We start from the raw sequence: 21,847 nt of genomic DNA, 5'->3' as shown, positions 1-21,847 counted from the left end.
AAAATAATGGAGAATCCTGCCTTAGAACTAATTTATGGTTGTGAAATAATGGAATTTTTCTAGACCAGTAATGTGTAATTTTTAGTATGAAGGAAACAGAGAGATGTTCGAGACTGATTCAATTTTTCCCCATGTAACCAAAAAACAAAAATAAATTACCAACCAAGTATTAGTGTTGGGATCCAAGGGCCACATCACTTGTAAGAGCCATACTAACTTAAATAGTAATGAGAGAAAGATGATGATATCTAAATAGAGATCTGACATTCACAGTTTAAAAACTGATATACTTGTACAGAACTGGTCATAAAATTGAACATTTGGAAGGTAAGTAAGTATAGAAATTTTAAATACAGTGCATATACATTATAGGAAGAAGAATGTATGATTACATTTGTAGGTGAGCTGGGCATCAAATCAACACGAGGTTAAATGACAGATACGGGTATGCCATTTCATGCTGCCACAATTCATCAATCATAGTTACTGGTAAGTGGTGACATGCCAGTCTCTCAACAACCCACAAGTTTTCAATGGATGAGTGATCTAGAGAACTTGCTGGCTATGGCAAGACTGACACCTTCTGCATCAAGCACAGGCAATATGCAGTCTTGCATTATGCTGCTGTAAGATAACACCAAAAAGGCAAAATGTAGGGCACAGCTACTGGCCTCTGGCTGACAATGATGAACACAATCTCACAAGGTTCCTTCTTCTTAGAGCATTCACATGTTGATAAGCCCATCGTGATGCAGCACACACAATGGGGACTCTTCTGAAAAGATGACAGAGGGCCTCTCCTGTGTACAATGCTGTTGTTGGAAGCGTTACTATCAGCATGCCTCTCTCTGCTGGCCTGCTGGCATGTCAAACGAAGCTACAACAATGGTCATCAGTAATAGTATGCTTCAGGATGTTCAGCAGAGTAATTTTTTTCCATGTTATGTACAATATTTCAGTGATGTACCGAACTGTTTTGCTCAGGTGCTGTGAGTTGTGCTACTAAGCATACTCGCTGCATGGGCTTCAATCTGAATAAACTGTCTGTGGTCTTGCACTGCTATTTATAGCAGAGTTTCATTCCAATGCCGACTACACCCTTTTGTTTTTCAATGCCCGCACTGCTGTTCCATTAAGTGTACATTCACTTAGTGTTTCTCAGCTCTTGTAGATATGAAAACAGGTGAGATCTTTATAAATCGACTACTGGACCCTGTGACTTAATTTAAAATCTTTGTCCCAGTTTACCAGTTTCTGCGACATCTTTACTTTATTACACTGTCCCAGTAACTTGGCATTCACACCACAGTATTGGCCTCAATTTTCATTTCATGTTATGTTCAGGACAGCACCGCAACAGCTGTTTTTCTAGATTGTTTTAATTGGATGTGTTGCTGATTTCCTTGCATATCACCTCGACGATTCAAATAATCTGCCCCACATAAGACAGGCCACATTCACATGTAATTCAGTACACAGTTGGCTTTTGTAAATCCAGATAATCTTAACATTATGAAGAATATGCTTTTATCTTTGTTGGCAGGAGTGAAATGCAATGGATGCTATGTATCCTCACAAGCCTACTGGTATTGATGGATATTGGCCACGACAACAGAAACATAGTATGTTAACTACTCCAGAATCATTTTTAAATAGAAGGTCTGCAATCCTGGTCTTGAACAGGAGGTAGACTGAATTTCTGGCAGATTTAATGAGCAGCTATCTAAACATGATGGAAATGGGGTAAGGATTACCTAAGTGTATACTGTGGTGACATGGATGAAACCTCATCACATTTAATTTTCCACTGTGAAGCACTGGAGGACAAAATATATAAAATATTTAGGTCATTAATTCGTGAAGCAGTTTTGTCTAACAAATACTGCAAAATAAACTTAGTTTCGATGTAGGCAATGAGGCTGCTCCCACTGTTGTTTTGTCTTCCTGATTAAATCAAACCAAACAAAATCAACTCAATTGGGCAAGGATAATGTAGATAAGCAATTCTTGGTTTCTCTTTGTCTGTCTTAACCTATTTCTCTGGCATTCTTGACTGACTGCACTGACCACTCAGTTTGATGATCTGAGTATACATTCCTTTGGAACACTATTCAAAGGTGCTGCAATTCTTTGGTGAGGCTCTCCTTGTCTGAAAGTGTTTGAAACAAAGGCATTACAAACTGCCAAGTTCAAAGTGTTCCACTTATGGGCTTGCCATCACAGGCAATAACAATTGACCCATTGTCATGTCATCTGTTTGTTCATAATATTTTCTGACAAACAGGAAATAAGCTGATGTGAGAACAAGCATAAAATTTCAGTAAATGAGTAGCAGTGCCACCAAAACTACACAGCCTTTGTAAAGTACACAAAGAAGGGATTCTTCTAAGACTCATTGTTAGTAAGACAAGGACACCTATGCACCAATGACTAAAATACCTGAAATGTATTCACAGCTACTATGTGGGAAAGTCAGGACACAGAATTTACGACTTTGCTCCATTTGTAAATGGTCTCAGTCAATTGTGGCTCGAAGGTATAGACATAATGGACAGTTTCGATTTTATCTCCTCCTTTATCAGAGCCCCATTTTCCGAGTCCACGTAATTTATCACAGAAAAATTTGAAAATTGTTTCAATGAGCTTTCCATGTAGGTTATTGTGTTGGTTTATTTCCTGTTGAATGGAAAATACTATTAACGAACCAATGACATGGAAATTTGCAGTCTTATCTGCTGTCATGACACACTAGAATCTGCCAAGTTTGAAAGCTTTCACACAAGGAGAGCCAAGCCGAGAAATTACAACTCTACAAATAATATTCCAAGGAATGGGTAGTCAACTTGTCAAATTGAGTGGCTGTTGCAGTCAAACTAAAGAACGGTTTTACTTTCGTGTGGAGCCACAGTTATATAAAACTTTTTGGAAAGAAATAGCCACCATTTGACTGTACAACAGGTTTTATTCCACGATCTAGATTTTGGCCTTAGGCCATTATCAAGTGTTACAAGTATTAAAAATCATTAGACATGAGTAGAACACAAGTCATGGTCAAAATATGTATCTTTGGTTACATAAGACAATTTTCTCAAAGTTAAATGTGAGAACATTACAAAAATGTTCTCGCTTGAATAAAAACGAGAGAGAGAGAGAGAGAGAGAGAGAGAGAGAGAGAGAGAGAGAGAGAGAGAGAGAGAGAGAACAGGTAGGTCATTAAAAGATCAGTCAAGACAAGGCAATAAACCTGTTGTTGTGGTCTTCAGTCCTGAGCCTGGTTTGATGCAGCTCTCCATGCTACTCTATCCTGTGCAAGCTGCTTCATCTCCCAGTACCTACTGCAGCCTACATCCTTCTGAATCTGCTTAGTGTATTCATCTCTTGGTCTCCCTTTACTATTTTTACCCCCCATGCTGCCCTCTAATACTAAATTGGTGATCCCTTGATGCCTCAGAACATGTCCTACCAACTGATCCCTTCTTCTAGTCAAGTTGTGCCACAAACTTCTCTTCTCCCCAATTCTATTCTACACCTCCTCATTAGTTATGTGATCTACCCATCTAATCTTCAGCATTCTTCTGTAGCACCACAATTCGAAAGCTTCTATTCTCTTCCTGTCTAAACTATTTATTGTCCACGTTTCACTTCCATACATGGTACACTCCATACAAATACTTTCAGAAACGACTTCCTGACATTAAGTCTATACTCTATGTTAACAAATTTTTCTTCTTCAGAAACGCTTTCCTTGCCATTGCCAGTCTACATTTTATATCCTCTCTACTTCAACCATCATCAGCTATTTTGCTCCCCAAGTAGCAAAACTCCTTTACTACTTTAAGTGTCTCATTTCCTAATCTAATTCCCTCAGCATCACCTGACTTAATTCGACTACATTCCATTACCCTCCTTTCAAGACCCTGTTCATTCCGTTCAACTGCTCTTCCAAGTCCTTTGCTGTCTCTGACAGAATTACAATGTCATCAGCGAACCTCAAAGTTTTCTATTTCTTCTCCCTGGATTTTAATAACTACTTGAATTTTTCTTTTGTTTCCTTTGTTGCTTGCTCAATATACAGATTGAATAACATTGGGAAAAGGCTACAACCCTGTCTCACTCCCTTCCCAACCACTGCTTCCCTTTCATGTCCCTCGACTCTTATTACTGCCATCTGGTTTCTGTGCAAATTGTAAATAGCCTTTCGCTCCCTGTATTTTACCCCTGCCACCTTCAGAATTTGAAAGAGAGTATTCCAATTGACATTGTCAAAAGGTTTCTGTAAGTCTACAAATGCTTAGAAACGTAGGTTTGTCTTTCATTAATCTTTCTTCTAAGATAAGTCATAGGACCAGTATTGTCTCATGTGTTCCAACATTTCTACGGAATCCAAACCGATCTTCCCCGAGGTTGGCTTCTACCAGTTGTTCCATTTGTCTGTAAAGAATTCGCGTTAGTATTTTGCAGCTGTGACTTATTAAACTGATAGTTCGCTAATTTTCACATCTGTCAACACCTGCTTTCTTTGGGATTGGAATTATTATATTCTTCTTGAAGTCTGAGGGTATTTCATCATTTTCATACATCTTGCTCACCAGATGGTAGAGTTTTGTCAGGACTGACTCTCCCAAGGCTGTCAGTAGTTCTAAAGGAATGTTGTCTACTCCCAGGGCCTTGTTTCGACTCAGGTCTTTCAGTGCTCTATCAGACTCTTCACGCAGTATCGTATCTCCCATTTCATCTTCATCTACATCCTCTTCCATTTCCATAATATTGTCCTCAAGTACATCGCCCTTGTATAGACCCTCTATATACTCCTTCCACCTTTCTGCATTCCCTTCTTTGCTTAGAACTGGGTTTCCATCTGAGCTCTTGATATTCGTGCAAGTGGTTCTCTTACCTCCAAGGGTCTCTTTAATTTTCCTGTAGGCAGTATCTATCTTACCCCTAGTGAGATAAGCCTCTACATCTTTACATTTGTCCTCTAGCCATCCCTGCTTAACCATTTTGCACTTCGCATTAAAACTAAGAAATGGAAAAGAATAAAGAGAATACACAGGTGGGAAGAGCAGAGGCCGGACCGAGCCTCTGGGCAAGAACGGATCACCCTAAGAGGGGGCCTGTTGGCCTGGTTGGCTAACCAATCAGCTCGTTCATTTCCCGAAATCCCAACATGACCGGGGGCCCAAACAAAAATGACTGGCCATCCAGCTCGATGGACGTCAGTGACTAGATCCTGAATAGCCGTAACCAGTGTGTGAGGCAAGTAGCACTGGTCTATAGCCTGAAGGCTGTTAAATGAGATACTATAGATTAGGATACTCTCGCCACTACAAAAACAAAAATGGCTAAAGACTAGTTTAATGGCCACCAATTCAGCACTGAAGACACTGCAGACTTTTGGCAGAGAGAGGAGTTAACTGCACCATGCATGTGTATATGCAAAGTCTGTTTGTCTATCGAGTGTTGAGTCATTGGTGAATACCACTTTTGAACTCCGTTATGTCTCAAGGGCAGCCAAGAAAAGATCGCTAAAAATTATGGGGTCAACAGAATCTTTTGGACCAAAGGACAAATACAAGACCGTGGCACAAGGCTTGGGGGCAGATGCAACTTCTCCCTGGCATGAGGTGACAATGAAGGAAGTTTTAGTTCTGAAGAGACACACAGTAGGTATGCAGCAATTTTAAACCCAGTTTGGGGTCACTGTGGTGTGAGGTGGAGCTCCATTCCAGGAAAAAAGGCCATGATAGTTGGAATGTTCAGGGACACTATCAATACGTATAGTGTAATTCAAAAGCTGTTGTTGGTGCCTGATAGGTGATTGAGGGACTCCAGCCTCAATTAGTAGGCTATTCCCAAAGCTAGTTTGGAAGGTTCGTCGCACGTTTGACTCCACAATGATGAATGGGTTTCAGTATCAGCAGTGCAGATGGTGATGCTGAAACATATGCAAGACTGATCTTAAATTCCTGGCTGACGTGGCTTCCCTGCCTTTGTCATCTTAAGCGAAAGTGCTGGTGACACCTCAATACATTTTGCTGCCTCAGTAACGCTAACTGGTGTGCAGATTACTTTACCTTCTTGATTATTAAAGATGGGACAGAATCAGGGCTCAGTAGAGCCAAAAGAGGGTAGAGCAATCTGTACTCGCGTTACTGAGGCAACGTAATGTACTGAGATGTCACCAGCACTTTCACTTAAAATGTAAAAGGCAGGGAAGCCATGTCAGCAGAGAATCGAAGGCAGAACACCCAAAACGCGGTGTGTCTCAACTACAAGAAGTAATTCATCACCTGGGGGTGAATGAGCAGTACAATGGTGACGGAAGTGCATGACATGAGACTTTGTGGCTGTAATTCGAAAGCCATGGGTGAGAGCCCATGATGCGCCTTTCGTATAGTGTCCTGTAGGCAACACACAGCAATGCCAACGCTAAATGAGCAATAATAAAAGCAAGAATCATCAGCTACTGCTTAACCATCGATGGCCATCAGAAAGAGGACAACAATCAGCACAGAGTACTGCAGAACCCCATTCTCTTGAATATGGGGTACTGAGTGAAGCACTCACTTGAACCCAGAGCAAATGGTGCAACAAGAAGTCCTTCATAACAATCGAGCGTGGTGACCGGAGACCCCACTCATATTACATAGTAAGGACATGGTGACGCCACACGTCATAAGCCCTCCGTAGCTCGAAAAGAAAGCGATGGGGTGCCGATGACATGCAAAGGTCATCCGGATGGCGGGCTCCAGGTGAACCAAATTATCAGCACAGGAGTGGCCTTTGCAAAAACTGCCCTGAGATGCAGCCAAAAGGAACTAACACAGCTGCTTGCTCACATTGCACGAGAAACTTATAGAGAATGTCGGCAATAAATGTCCATGTGTTCATCTGTAGTCAGTTTTTACCCAGTTTAGTACTGGAACTATCACACTTTATTGCCACTGAGATGGGAATTCACCCTCTTTCCAGAACTGATCAAGGAGGACAAGGATGTGATGCTGACAATCCACCGAGAGATATTTCAGCATTTGGTCATGGATGTGGTCTGGCCCTGGGTCGATATCAGGGCAATGGGCGAGGGCACTGGAGAGTTCCTATTCACTGAATGGAACATTATATGGCTCCGAGTGACAGGTAGTAAAAGATAAGCACATTCACAACACCTGGTTTTTTAACTGGTAGTTCTCAGACACAGATGCGTGAGCATAAAGCTGAGCAAAATGTTTGGTGACAGCATCTGAATCAGTATAAACAGCATCATATAAGGAAATACTTGGTACATCTGCAGGGGACTGGAAGCTGTAGAGGGATCTGATCTTTGACCATACCTGTGATGTAGAGGTACATCATCTAATGGTGGAAACTTACTGCTCCTAGGATTCACGCTTTTGTCACTTTATGACATAGCAGATGCAGGCACGGAGCTGTTTAAGGGCAATGAGATGTTCCATCGAAGGGTGCTGCTTATGGTGCTGGAGAGTCCGCCCACAATCTCTAACAGCCACATTGATCTCTGGGGTCCAACAGGGCACCGTCTTTCAAATGTGGGGAAGGGGGCCAAGGAACAGGGGATGGCTTGGCTGGCTGTCACAAGAGTTGTCTCCACTGTATGTTGAACAGTCACATCAATACTGCCTTGCAATGGGGAGCTAAGGACGACAGCAGAGGTGAACCCTTCCCAATCAGAACTACAGAGAACCCTTCTGGGAGGGCATCCAGGAGAGCAATGCTGAAGGAGGGACAGGAAGATTGGGAAGTGACCACTACCATACATGTCACTGTGGATGTTCCAGTGGACACATTGTAGAAGATCAGAGCTGCAAAAGGAAAGATCAATGGCTGTATAAGTTTTCATGTGTGACACTGAAGTGTGTGGGGGCACCGGAGTTCAAGAGGCAAAGATTGTGCTGAGCCAGTAAAGTTTTGATGTCTTTACTACAAGCAGTGACGACTGTTCCACCTCGCAAAGGGTTATGGGCATTGAAGTCGCTCAACACTAGGAAAGGGGGGCGCTGAGAGAGTAATGCAGACAGCATATCTTGGGACATGAAATCATTGGGGATGGAGATAAATATTACAGATGGTAAATCCTAATGTGCCCTCACCTGAACAGCCACAGCCTCCAGAGGTGTATCAAGAAGCACACAGTCACTATATATGGAGTTCAGCACATACGTACAAACTCCACCTGATGTCCTCTCATAGTTGGTTTGATTCTTAAAATAAAGTCGTTAGCCACTAAGGGCAGGGGTCTGAAATTCTCAACACCACATGTTGTGGATGGCAATACAGGATGCAGGGTAAATTCTTAACATTTCCGTAATCCATTCCAATTCCAATAGAGGATTAGGCTGTCTCAATACTGTGGGGGCATGAAACAACCAGGAGGGGGGAGGGCAGGTTATGATGCAGTTCACGTGCTGCCACCAGTTGAGACGCCATCGATCCACAGACATGGGTTCTGTGTCACAATGCCTGGGGAATATCTGGTGCCCAGGGGCCACTGGGAACTCCATCTTGGACACAGAAGGGGTACATGTAGAGTCTGGTGGCGTGTGGACCACAGGAGTTTCCTCAGTCTTAGAGGACTTCCTTTTTGCCATTCTGAAGGTTTGCTGAACTGGTTTTAAGGACAGAGTAAGTACAAGAAGTTGGGTGACAAGTAGCCTGTCCTCCTTCAGCCACCAGCTGGTGACTGGCTGTGGACCAGTAGAAATCATGGTAGGGGATAGTCCCAAGGGATGCCTTCTTAGCTAGAATAGCCAGAGGAGGATGAGGTGCCTCCAGCTGGGGGATAGGGATCAGTGCCCCGGCTGGTGGGGAGCCAATGCTTCTGAAGTGGGTGCACTGGAAGCAACAGAAGAGGCCCCCAATCACCTTGGGAGGGGTGGAGTGGGGGGGGGGGGGGGGTGCAGACATTAGTGGGCAGCCCTGAGTGCCCCTGTAAGAGACGCAACAGAGGAAAGCACAGTCAACAGAGAAGGTGACAAGTCTGCATAAGATTGTGTCATTTGAACGAGATTAAGATGCTCATACTTTTTTTTTCTGTAATCTTTTGATATGTGAGCTTGTCCAGGGTCTTACAGATCCTGGATTTTCTTCTCACACTTAAAAATGGACCATCCTGGAGAGCAGGGAGAATGGAGCTCGCCACAGTTTACACAGCCGAAGGGAGGGATACAAGGAACTTTCGTGTGCAACAGAGTCCCCAATCCCTGTAGACATGGGTAACGGTGCAATGGAAAAACAGACGTCTGAACTTCATACACTAAGCATCTCACAGGGGAAGGAATATAGTGTTTCATGTCATGCCAGTAGACCAACACCTTGACCCTCACGCACCGTGTCACCCTCAAAAGCCAAGATGTAGGAGCTGGTATCAACTGTTTTCCCTCGGTTCCCTATGGACACGATGGATGAAGTGCACATCCTGCCACTCTAAGTCGGCCCACAGCTCATTGTCAGATTGCAAAAGAAGATCAATGTAGAAGATGATGACATGGACCATATTGAGACTCTTGTGGGGAGTGAGTCATGGGAACATCACCCAAATTTTCACAAGAGAGCACATCTGTGACTGGGCAGCAGATGATGTTTTAATCAGAAGGGAACCACTCTTCATCTTACAGATGGCTGCAAATTCCCCATATTTATCTGCTATGTGCTCAACAAAAAACAAAGGCTTTGTGGCCAAAGCGTGTCCCCATTCGTCTTTGTACAGGCTAGGCATTGGGGGAGCATTTATCTCCTTGTTGTTTAGTCCACATTCCTCTCATGGCATGGAAGGGAAGTGAACATGTTGAGATTGCACACTGTTGCACCGGAAGAGGTCTTTCCATTTCAAGGCACTGCTGGGGCCATGTGACCTCCAGCAGGAGTAAATTTAAGTTGTGCCACGTACAAACTGTCCGCCACGGTGCCACCCACTCCGAACGGAGGCACTCCCCATGGGTGCCATCCAGCCTCAGCAACGGCTACTTGGCCAGTAATATGTTGCTGGGAGTCCCCGTACCACAGTCATGACGAGCACAAACTCTATTGCATGCACGGGCACTACAGGCACCAACAGTGTGATCCCTGTGCGGTCAGTTGACTACCAACGTGCAGGTACTTTAAGCGCATAATGTAATGTACATAAGGTATCAAAATTTAATTTAAAATTGAGGGCAGAAGAATATTTCATTTCATTCTCAAGTAATTGGGTTTCATATACGTAGGACAGTTGCAAGCAACACCCCCATTTACGCCCTTGTGGTCATTAAAATCATTATATCTCAAACTATGCACGATATTAAAACCAGATTTCTGGCAAATTATGACACACAATGAGGCGCAGATGTTGTATGATGAATACTCAAAACTTTTTAATTCACTGAGATCTGAAAGTAACTCATCTGCAACAGTGAAAGTTGGGTGGCTCAAGGCGCACTGTGATGTGTCTGGAACTGAAGGAAAATCCAAGCAGCATGCATGTACATGTCCACAGCACATGAGGAACAGCATAGCAGGACATATATACACACCCACAGCTGTGGCAGGGCTAACTGTCTTCGACTTGGTGAAGGTGACATCTTTGTCAGTTTTGATATGGTGGCACTGTTTACGAACATACTTATCAAACAGTCTTTAGACCTGCTAACCCAGTTCTTTATAAGTCACATTGTTGAGCTAGTTAAGTACACTCTTATGTCTTCTCATTTTCTATGTAACGGCTAGTATTACGATAAGATGGATGGCATTGCAAACCTCTTCATAGAGAATTTCGAGGATGCTGCCTTCAGCACAGCTCCATGAAAGCCTAGTTGTTTCTTTTAATATGTTGACAACACGTTCATCATTTGGCCCCTTGGACATGAGAAACTTGACGAGTTCTTGAAATATCTCAACAGCATTTACACTAACATTTAGTTCACCACGGAGGTAGACAAAGACAATGCATTGCCCTTCCTCAAAATCTTCATCAGTCACAAAGAAAATGGGTGCCTCAACCACAACATCTATAGAACACCTACTCACACCAATCTGTAATTGCATGTCACTAGTCATCACTACTCAGCATTGGAGTGCACTGTGTTACATACATTGGTTCATCGTGCAAGAACAATATCAGATGCTGATAACGTGCCCCACAAGCTGAGCCGCCTATGCATGGTCTTCAGGAACATCAAATTGGTCCTCCAGCCTCTGCAAAAATTTGGCAATTACTGAGACTAGTTACAGACGCAGAAGGTCTCAGAATACCTGGACTCTACAAGATACCTTATTAAGAGTGACCACTATTACATCGGACAAATGGTATGTATAGCTGAACAACACAGGAAAGAGTAGAGAGGTTTTATCACCTACACTACCCTGAGATATCCATCTTGGTTGAGCAGGGTTTGGAAATACTATTACCGGATAAAATTTGACAAAACCTCTATTGTGGCTTCCACTTACGGCTCCTGGGACTGAGGAAAGAAGCCACTGAAATAAAAATCACCAATAACACCCTTAATAGACAGAGCAGTCTGAAGCTCAGCGTGGTGTGGGATCCAGCGATAGCATGGCTGAAGTGAGGACATCGAACAGCAAGTCAACTTGTGCTCATATATGATGAAGCCGCGAGCACCCGTGACATCAGAGCCAACAGCTATAGTATAACAATGCGTACCAGCAGCCCACTGACAAGTCATACCATTTGAAAATGGCCAAAGGGTACTTAACAAAAACTCTTGTAATTTTATTCGCTTGATGCAGCTGGTCCCTCCCTTTCAGTTTTATAATACCCTAACGTCATTCTGGTTCTCTCATTTCAGTTCGACTGAATGATACAAACGTTAAAGACTCTTCTTCCTCATCTTTTTCTCAGTAGTCACATTTTCCTACTCTATTGGAACCAGCGCTGTCTCTGATGAAATATGATACAACCTCAAATTAATGAATTTACTTTTAAGAAAATCCTACATTTAAAGAATATTTTTGTCGGTCATGGCGTAACTCCCATAAGAACCATGTTATTCGTTCCTGCTTTTAGAAAAAAAAGTCCTCGTAACGAATAACCATGAAACCTTCTGCAAATTAAAATTTAATATAATTCCTAATGTACCCAAACAAGTTTCCAATTTCTCTCAGTTTCACATGCGTCATGCGTTGTGTTGTGCGATGACAGTATATTCCTTTGATTGACACATATATAGATAGAATTCCATTTTAGTACACCAGTAAAATGTTGAATGAATCTGGAATCTATTTCTGCCTGCCTACCTTGCAACACTGATAGCTTGATCTGATGTCACAGTTACTCACTCGCAAAGTGTGAGCCATGAAGTAATGTCTTTCGTTATTGTTGAATTTATCAGTTTTACTTTTGTGGAGTTACGGCCTGCAAATGACGAAAGCTTATGATTCAGCAAAAGCTGAAGATCATCCGCAGTATAAAAGAAGTGGCAGCGTTCACGTAAGTGGAAACATATTGCAAGAGGTGGCTCATGAAATCTCACTGAAGAACAGTGTGCAAAACTTTAGTGCACGGAACTGCTGGCTAGGTCACTAAAAAAAAATTTACTCGCGCGCACGCGCACACACACGCGCGCACACACACACACACACACACACACACACACACACACACACACAACACAAACACACACATATCCATCCATACATACATACATACACAGACACAAGCAGACAGTGTGTGTGTGTGTGTGTGTGTGTGTGTGTGTGTGTGTGTGTGTGTGTATTTATTTATTTATTTATTTATTTCAGAGTGTTGGTGGAGAGAGTGAATCTATGTATATAGAAAGTGTCTTTACAAATTACTTAAATTACTTCCTGTTAAAATATATTCTGATAAAAATAGTGATGAAAGAATGACTGCACTACTGTATGTATGTAGTGATGGAAGAGAGAAGTCATCTCCACATCTGAAGTCTCAGGCCTTTAGATGCCAAGATGAGTGCAACAGGTAGGAATATAGTATTTATTTCTGACTGGCATCTTGTACATCCCAAGGAAACACCATTTTTGAGGAATGTAAATGCTGTATGTGTTGCACCAAACTGGGTTGACAGTACATGTCGAAGTACTGCTGCTCCCATGGGAAAGGGCACAAGAATTATTATTTTGCATTCTGGAACTTCCTCTGGTTTTGTGATGAACTGTCTCTGTTTACAGAAAGAGAAAACAAAGGACTATTATGAGGAGCTGAATTATGATACTTTTCTGAACTGGTTTAAGTGGCTACTACTGGAAAACTTAAATTGGTTGTCTTTCACTGGAATGGATAATGCCAAATACCATTTGTTATTAAAGAAAGCTCCCGCGATGGCAATGAAACAAACTGAAGTTACTGAATGGTTAAAATGACACGATGTGAAAGTTAAGGATGGTTTGTGCAAGGCCGAGCTCAAAGAATTAGCGGGGGATAAAGGTACAGTTTCAACACTGTGCTGCTGATGAGGTGGCTAAAGAACACTGTCAGAGGTTTCTTGGGATTCTGCCATACCATTGCCACATTATCGCCATCAAAATGGACTGGGTGCAGATCAAACATTACGTGGAAATAAATAACAAAAGCTTCACTGTGGAAGAAATTCAGAAACTGTTAGAGGAAACAGTGGCACAATAACGGAGAATTGGAGCAATATTGATCGTCACACAGGAACTGTTCTTAAAGAAGCATGGAAAAGTGAAATAAGTTATAAAATAATACTCAAAATATAATTACATCCTTGGGAAATTCCTGCGACTCTATCATGGACAAGAAACAGGTAACAAAAGTGTCAAGGAAGCAAGTGGCTTTGAACTAAGTGGCATTTATCCTTTGCCATAGTTAGTCTATCTTGAGCATTTGTGTTTCACATTTTAAGTGAATGGTGTCCACCATATTTCTGCAATCATATACCTAAGCTGTTTATATTATTTCAAAGTTGTCAATCATTGATCTTAAATGAAGAATTCATATTCATTTCAGCACCCCTTTCATATACGCCAACTAGAAGCAATTCTGTTTTTTGTAAAAGACAGTGCACATGCTGTTTTAAATGAGATATATGAAGAACAGAAACAGGTTATCATTTTACATTCGTGACTGCATTCATTACGTGAAAAGGGTATAACGATGCTGTAAAGTGAACTCAGTACTGCACTTTTATGGAGCATGAGAAAATCTAGTCCAGATGTTGCTGCTGTAGCGATGCTGCCTGTTCATGCCCCCAGCATAATTCATCTGACGTAAATCAATTCTTCTTCTTCTTCTTCTTCTTCTTCTAAGTAACGTTTCTCAATCCACCATTCACAATACTTCCCCATGACTTTTTAAAAATGTAAGCTGTTGTGATGCCATGTTCATCGGAATGAGGCTCACATGGTTGAAGCATCAAAAGCAGTTTGTCATTACAAAGTAGTGCATCTTTTTGATAGGTTTTGCTGTCAGCAGACACTTGTAAGTGCACTGTGTTTTGATGTTGTAAATGGCACATTTTCTTTGCAACTCAGGTTTCAATTAGATGATGTTTTCTCATTTATGTTTTAGTGGTGCAGTATTGTTCTGCATTAGTGGGCTAAAGTAAAAGTCTTTGTTAAAGTACCAGTTTTTACCAGTAAAAATTACAAACCTTTAACTGAAAACTAAAGCAATGAAAAATTACTTGAATTATAAAAAATTCTTTGAGTTTTTCCTACACGAAAAGATTCCCGTATCTTTCCTGGAGTGTACACAACCTGTAAAATTCTCTCAATTAACCAAAGCAGATCATTTGCCTTTCCTAATACAATCTTAACATGTTCGTTCCACTTCATATCACTTTGCAGTATTTCACCTTTATATTTAATCAACATAACTGTGACAAGCAGCACACTGCTAACACCGTATTTAAACATGTGGGCTTAGTTTTACTGCTTTTCTGCATTAACTTTAATTTTTCTACATTTAGAGCTAGCTGCCATTCATCAAAACAACTAGAAATTTTGCCCAAGTCATCTTGTATGCTCATACAATCACTCAACAAGACCTTCCTGTACACCACAGCATCATCAGCATACAGGGGGGGACCAATTGCACTCTGCTATCTGAGCAGCTACTTGCTTTGTGCAGTGCACATATGACCTATCACCTCAACTTGGCTACAAACCAAAAGACCCTGATCAAATCTGGAAACAATTACGCTTACGGTAACACCTGCTAGCACACCACGCACAAGGGAAGCAGCCATCACCACTTCCGCCAGCCGCCTGCATGAACTGAGGATGGCCTCAAAACCCAAGGAACAAGTGTCTTTGATGCTGATACGAGCGACAACTTGCAGGTAACTGCACCCTGCAAGCTCAATAGATGCAGGCATGGCCTTCTCCACATCTCAGATGGGGCTCCCTGGCAGACATATCAAGTGCACATTAGCTTGCCTTCTAGTCCTGAATGCTATTTCCCTAAGGGGCTCGATAATGTGCCTAACTTTTTAAGCCCTTGATACATAGTGAACCTCTGCCCACATGTGCCTGGTAGGACCCTGCTGAAGGAATGGCCTCCTGTCTTATTCACAGTGCAATCAGTTGAGGCCAGACATCCAGTCTCCACACTAGTCCTCCACCTCGAGCAACAGAAGTGCAATACCACCTACCACTCATCCTCGCGAGAGGGCGGATCCAGATCCATCACATTCAGTATGCAAAAATTGCGCGCCCCCAAGAAGAGCTTCTCACGGTGCAAACGGTCACCCTCTGTTATCTGTTACGTCCACTTGTGTGCTGCTGTGTGAAGAAGTGAACTTGGCGATACAAAATGCTTAAACGTAAATGTGTTGTCCTCTCTATGAGGGACAAGTACGAGATTATTAAAAGGTTAAAAGAAGGTGAATCTGCAACCACTTTATCCAATGAGTACAAGGTGGAGAAGTCAACAATTATGGATAAAAATAAACAAAAGATGAGCATAGCAAATTTTATAGCTATGCTTGATTCTACTGATGGATCAACAAGCCGTAAAACTACGAAGCTCGTCACTAACACAGATCTAGATGATACTGTTTACAAGTGGTTTACACAAAAGAGATCGGAAGGAGAACCTATCTCAGGCCCCATTCTGCGTGAGAAGGCAATGCAGTTCAACGAAAAACTTCGAGGGCCTTCGAACTTTAAAGCGAGCACGAGCTGGTTAAAATGCTTCAAGTCAAGACACGGCATTCGTGAGCTGACAATACAGGGAGAAAAACTGTCGGCTGATTCTTTCAAAGTCAAACTAAGGGACTCATTAAGGGAAGAAGATTATGCTCTCGAAAATGTTTACAATGCTGACGAAACTGGACTTAACTGGAAAGGACCGTATTACAGCTTTGGCTTGTGCTAATGCTACTGGATGTCACTGAGTGCCTATGTTCGTCATTGATAAAAGTAAAAAACCGCGTTGTTTCAAGCACATTAATGTGTCAGCCTTGCCTGTTGTGTACACCTCACAATTTTTTTATGAGTAAATTTACCGTACAGTACTTCTTTTTGGCAAATAAAGATGTACAGTTCGATCATCCGAACAAACCAGTTTTCCAAACACCCATGTCCCCCAATTACTTCGGATAATCGAAGCTCTACTGTACTTAAATTTGCAAGCTTTTGGATCCATTGGCTCCTCCTCCTGACAGGAGGGTTGAAGGGGAAATAACTGTGGTGAAGGAAAAGGACTGGTGAGGTTTAGGAAATGGGGAGAGTTTGGCAAGGTCATCCAGACTGAAAGACAGACTTGGGGATTGTATTGGATGATATTTGAAAACCTGACAGTTTATAGGTGGAAGACAGAGTAATATGCATGCAAGACAGAGTAATATGCATGCAAAACAGAAATTACTGCCAAAACCTCGTGCAGGAGCTAATAAGATCGGAAAGCTACGTTCACTGTATGTGATAGATGTGGGGGGAAAAGACAGATCAGAAAAAGAAAGATCTAGAAAACTAAAGGGAGTGAAGAAGGGGATAGTTACTGTAAAGACATTGTGAGACTGAAGAAATTAATGTAAATTAAGGGTAGGTGAGTGGTAAGAACCAAGGAAATGTTGTAACACCCAATTCCTACCTGCAGAATTCTGAGACACTTGTGTTGGGGAAAGAATCCAGATGCCACATGTGGTGAAACAGAGGTCATAACTACCACATTGTAGAGAATGCTGCAACAGAATATTGTGTGTTGCTATTATACACCCTCTGCCTATGCCCATCCATCCTAACTGATAACTTGGTGGTAGTCATGCCAATGTAAAAGGCAGAACAGCGTTTACGTAACAACTGGTATACAACACAAGTCGTTTCACAGCTGGCTCTCATTTTGATATTATTGTTTTGGCAGTTACACAGCTGGTACAAGTGATGAGAGAAGGGTGCATAGGTCATGTCTTACAACAGGGACAGTCACAGGGATGGATGCTACAGGATAGGGAAATGGGTGTAGAATGAGCATAAGATCTGACAATGATATTGCTGAGATTGGGAGAACAATGAAAAGCTATTCTAGGTTTGGTATGCAAAATCTCTGAAGAATGGACCTCATTTTAAAGGCATAATTTTAGCATGTCATAGCCTTGTCGAAGTAGCTGATCAACATATTCAAGACGAGGTTGATGCTGAGTGACAAGAGGTGTACTCCTAAGTCACTTTTTGGATGGATCAGTAGTACCAGGATGGATGTGATGGCATGGGAAATCTGTTTTTGTACTATTTACTTCGAGTGAGGCTGAAGTGAGAATGGTGGTGTATTGCTGTAAATAGTCTGCATCTGAACAAATATGTTTGCCTTGAATTCCAAGGCTGTATGGGTTAGAACATTTGACATGGAAAGGGCAGCAACTGTCAAAATATAAGAACTATTGTTTGTAAGTAGGTTTAATGGGAATGAAAGTGTGTAGCTGACCTCTGGTGAGAAAGTCATCAATGTCAAGGAAAGTGGCACGATATTTGGAATAGGATAATGTGAAATATAACAGAATTACTTAGAGATTCCAGGAATTTTAACAGGTCAACCTTACCATGAGACCATATGGCAAAGTTGTCAGCAATGTATCTAAACCAAACCAGGGGCTGAAAGATTATGGATCCCAGGAAAGCCCCTTCCAATCAACCCATAAGAAGGGTGGTGTAGGAAGGAGCCATCCTGGCTCCCAAAGTGATGCCCCTGATCTGTTTGTATGTCTGCACCTCAAAGGTAAAGTAGTAGTTGGTATGTAAAGTTCATTAAGGTGAGCAGTTAAGAACGTCATGGGTTTGGAATCAGGTGGGTGCTGACTGAGGAAATGTTCAGCAGCAGACAGACCATGTGCATGGGGAATGTAGTATAGAGGGAGGTGGCATCAATGGCGACAGCAGGGTGTATGATGGGAGTGGGACAGGCACAGATCTCAGATGATCTATGAAATGGTTGCTGTCTTTAATATAGGAGAGAAGTCTCTGTACTTTAGATCCAAGATGTTTATCAACTAAGGTGGATATATGTTCGGTTAGGTGCTTTGAAGCCAGCAACTATGGGATGGCCAGAGTGATTGGGTTTGCAGATCTTACGTTGGCTGGTTGGGTTAAAGGTAGGAGAAGGGACCAAACTATGTCATCGGTCCCTTGTTCCTAACAAAAAAATGCCACAAGGGTGAGAATAAAACAGACGAAACATTTAACACAAAACAGAAACAAAGGGAAAGCCACAAGAACTAAAGGAAGGCACCAAACGCTAACAGGAACAAAAGAGGAGAAGAAAACAGAGAGAAGCTAGAAACAGAAAAGAGTAAAACATGAAAGCAGATTACAGTGGCTGGCCAACTACGAGAATAAAAAGGGAAAGCCAGCCACTTTGCAATACATTAAAACCTCCACCCTAAAAACACTAGGGTGAAGGGCACAGAGGGACAAAGGGCATGAGCTAAAACCTACATGGAAATATAAAACCCACTCTCATGGATAACATGTAAAACTAAAGCTGCTGTGGAGGCATTGTCACCCAACACCGAAGACAGGGTGTTGCAAAAGTTAAAAGTCTGCCCCAGAGCGGCTAAAACTGGGCAATCCAGAAAGAGGTTGACGACTCATTTGCGAGCCACAGCAACAATGAGGTGGGTCCTCGTGAAGAAGTAGCTAACCATGCGTTAGCCACGTATGGCCAATTCAGAGATCACAGAGGACAACCGATTCCGTGCAAGAGGCCTACATGGAAGACTTCCACACATTCACTGTTTCCTTAATGACAAGCAGTTTGTTGTGTGTGCTATTATGCCATTCCATCTCCCAAAGCCGGAAAACCCTGCAGTGTAAGACGGAACGCATGTCAACTTCGGAGATGCCTATCTCCAGAAGCGGTTTCCGCATCGCCTGTTTGGCCAGCCTGCCGGCAAGTTCGTTGCCGGGGATTCCGACATGTCCAGGGGCCACACAAACACCACGGAATGGAGGGACTGTTCCAGGGCATAGATGGACTCCTGAATGGACACTACCAGAGGGTGGCGAGGGTAGCACTGGTTGATAGCTTGTGGGCTGCTCACTGAGACAGTATACAGGAGAAATGGCTCACCAGGGCATGAGCGGATGTACTGAAGACCACGAGATATGGCCGCCAGCTCTGCAGTGAAAACACTGCAGCCAACTGGCAAGGAGTGCTGCTCAATATGTTCTCCATGAACATATGCGAAGCCTACGTGACCATCAGCCATTGAGCCGTCGATGTAAACCACTTTAGAGCCCCGGAACACATCAAGAATCGAGAGAAAGCAACAGCGGTGAGCGGCGGGGTTAATGGGGTCCTTAGGGCCATGCAAAACGTCCAGCTGAAGCTACCATGGAGTTGTACATGAATGGACAGCAAATAGAGGTGTTAAAGGGAAGGACTTTAGTTTGGAGAGAAGGGACCTCACGTGAACCGCAATCGTTAGCCCCAATCTGGGCCGCTGACGGGGGGGAGGGACTGCCGCAGGTGAGAAAAGGAGACAATAATTCAGGAACTCAGGGGAACTACGAATGTCTGATGCATAACTGGTGAGCAGTTGTGCACTTCTGATCTGCAGTGGAGGGACACCAGCCTCCACCAGTACGCTGGTTACCAGACTCATCCTAAAGGTTCCTATCGCTAATCGAACCCCACAGTTGTGCGCAGGGTCAAGTAAATGCAATGATGAAGGCATTGCCAAACCATAAACCACACTCTCATAGTCAATTCAATATTGGACAAGGACACTCTAGAGCTGCAGTAGCGTACAGCGATCTGCACCCCAATTGGCGTTGCTCAGGCTACGGAGGTGCTGCCAGCACTTCTACTTATGCTGACGAAGATGAGGGAGCCAAGTCAATCAAGCATCAAAAACCAGTCCTAGGAATTGGTATGTCTCCACTACAGTGAGTGGATCGTCATTAATGGAAAGTGTAGATTCTGGATTAACGGTACGATGTCGACAGTAGTGCATGACACATGACTTTGCGGCTGAAAACTGGAAGCTGTGGGCTAGAGCCCATGATTGTGCCTTTGAATGGCTCCCTGGAGGCGCCGCTTAGCAACAACAGTACTGGAGTATGATATGCAGAAGTCGTCTGCATACAGAGAAAGTGAGACTGAGGGCCCAACAGCTGCTGCTAGACCATTAATGGCCATTAAAAAGAGAGAGACACTCAATACAGAGACCGGCGGGACTCTGCTCTCCTGGATATGGAGGCACCAACTTGGACACTGGAAGTACGGAGTGACAGGAAGTTTTGGATAGAAATCGGGAGTGGTCCCCGGAGACCCACTCATACAATGTGGCAAAGGTATGACGTAATCAAGTCGTATCGTAGGCTTTACTTAAGTCAAAAAAGACAGCAATCAGGTGTTGCCGTCTGGAAAAGGCTGTTCAGATGGCAGACTCGATGGACACAAGATCATCACTGGTAGAGCGACCCTGGCGGAAGCCACCCTGACATGGAGCCAGCAAGCCACGTGGCTCCAGGACCCAACCCAATCGCCGACATACCATACGTTCCAGCAGCTTACGAAGTACGTTGGTGATGGGCTGATAGCTATCCACATCAAGCGGGATTTATCGGGTTTCAGCACCGGAATGATGGTGCTCTCCCACCATTGTGATGGAAAGATGCCATCGTACCAGATCTGGTTGAAGATGACGAGAAGATGTAGCTAGTAGTCAGATGAGAGATGTTTAACCACCTGGCTGTGGATGCAATCAGGCCCGGGAGCTGTGTCGGGGCAATGTGCTAGGGCACAGCTGAGGAGCTCCCACTCCGTAAATGGGGCATTATAGGATTCACTGCAGCGTGTAGTGAATGAGGACATTCCCTTCGAGCTACCGTTTGGGTGTGCGAAACTCTGGGAGGGTAATTCTCCGACACAGAGGTTTGAGCAAATTGCTCGGCAATCACATTTGCGTTGGTACATAACTCACCATTTATGGTAACACCGGGGACAGCCGTTGGCACCTGGTACCTGAAAAGACGTTTGATATTTGGCCAGACTTGGGAAGGTGACGTGCGGCACCCAATAGTGGAGACGTCTCTCCCCCAACACTCCTCCTTCCGTCGTTTGATAAGGTAGAGAACACAGACACGAAACTGTTTAAAGGCTATGAGGTGCTCCAGGGAAGGGTGCCACTTATGCTGCTGTAGAGTTTGCCGATGCTCCTTAATTGCTTCAGCGACTTCTGGCAACCACCAAGGGACTGCCTTACGCCTCGGGCACCCTAAAGAGTGAGGGATCACATTTTCTGCCGCAGAAACAATTGTGCCAGTCACCTGCTCAATCATCACATTGATGTTACCATGTGGGGGAGATTCAGCGGTGACAGCATGACCACTGCCGGGAGATGCCCCAAGGAGATGGGCATCTATCCATTGCCAGATGTAGGGCCGCCACACA

At 43.3% G+C, this 21,847-nt stretch overlaps 1 protein-coding gene across 8 annotated transcripts in view; it reads right to left on the bottom strand.

The window, feature by feature from the left end:
* LOC126335527 (lethal(2) giant larvae protein homolog 1) overlaps window positions 1-21,847 on the bottom strand; it is a 303,079-nt gene that overhangs the window by 150,974 nt on the left and 130,258 nt on the right. The window lies entirely within an intron of this gene.

This window comes from Schistocerca gregaria, chromosome 2, assembly GCF_023897955.1.
Source record: "Schistocerca gregaria isolate iqSchGreg1 chromosome 2, iqSchGreg1.2, whole genome shotgun sequence".
Taxonomy (NCBI): domain Eukaryota; kingdom Metazoa; phylum Arthropoda; class Insecta; order Orthoptera; family Acrididae; genus Schistocerca; species Schistocerca gregaria.
Note: the sequence above shows the minus strand (reverse complement) of the source record. Positions and strands in the feature narration are given on the sequence as shown.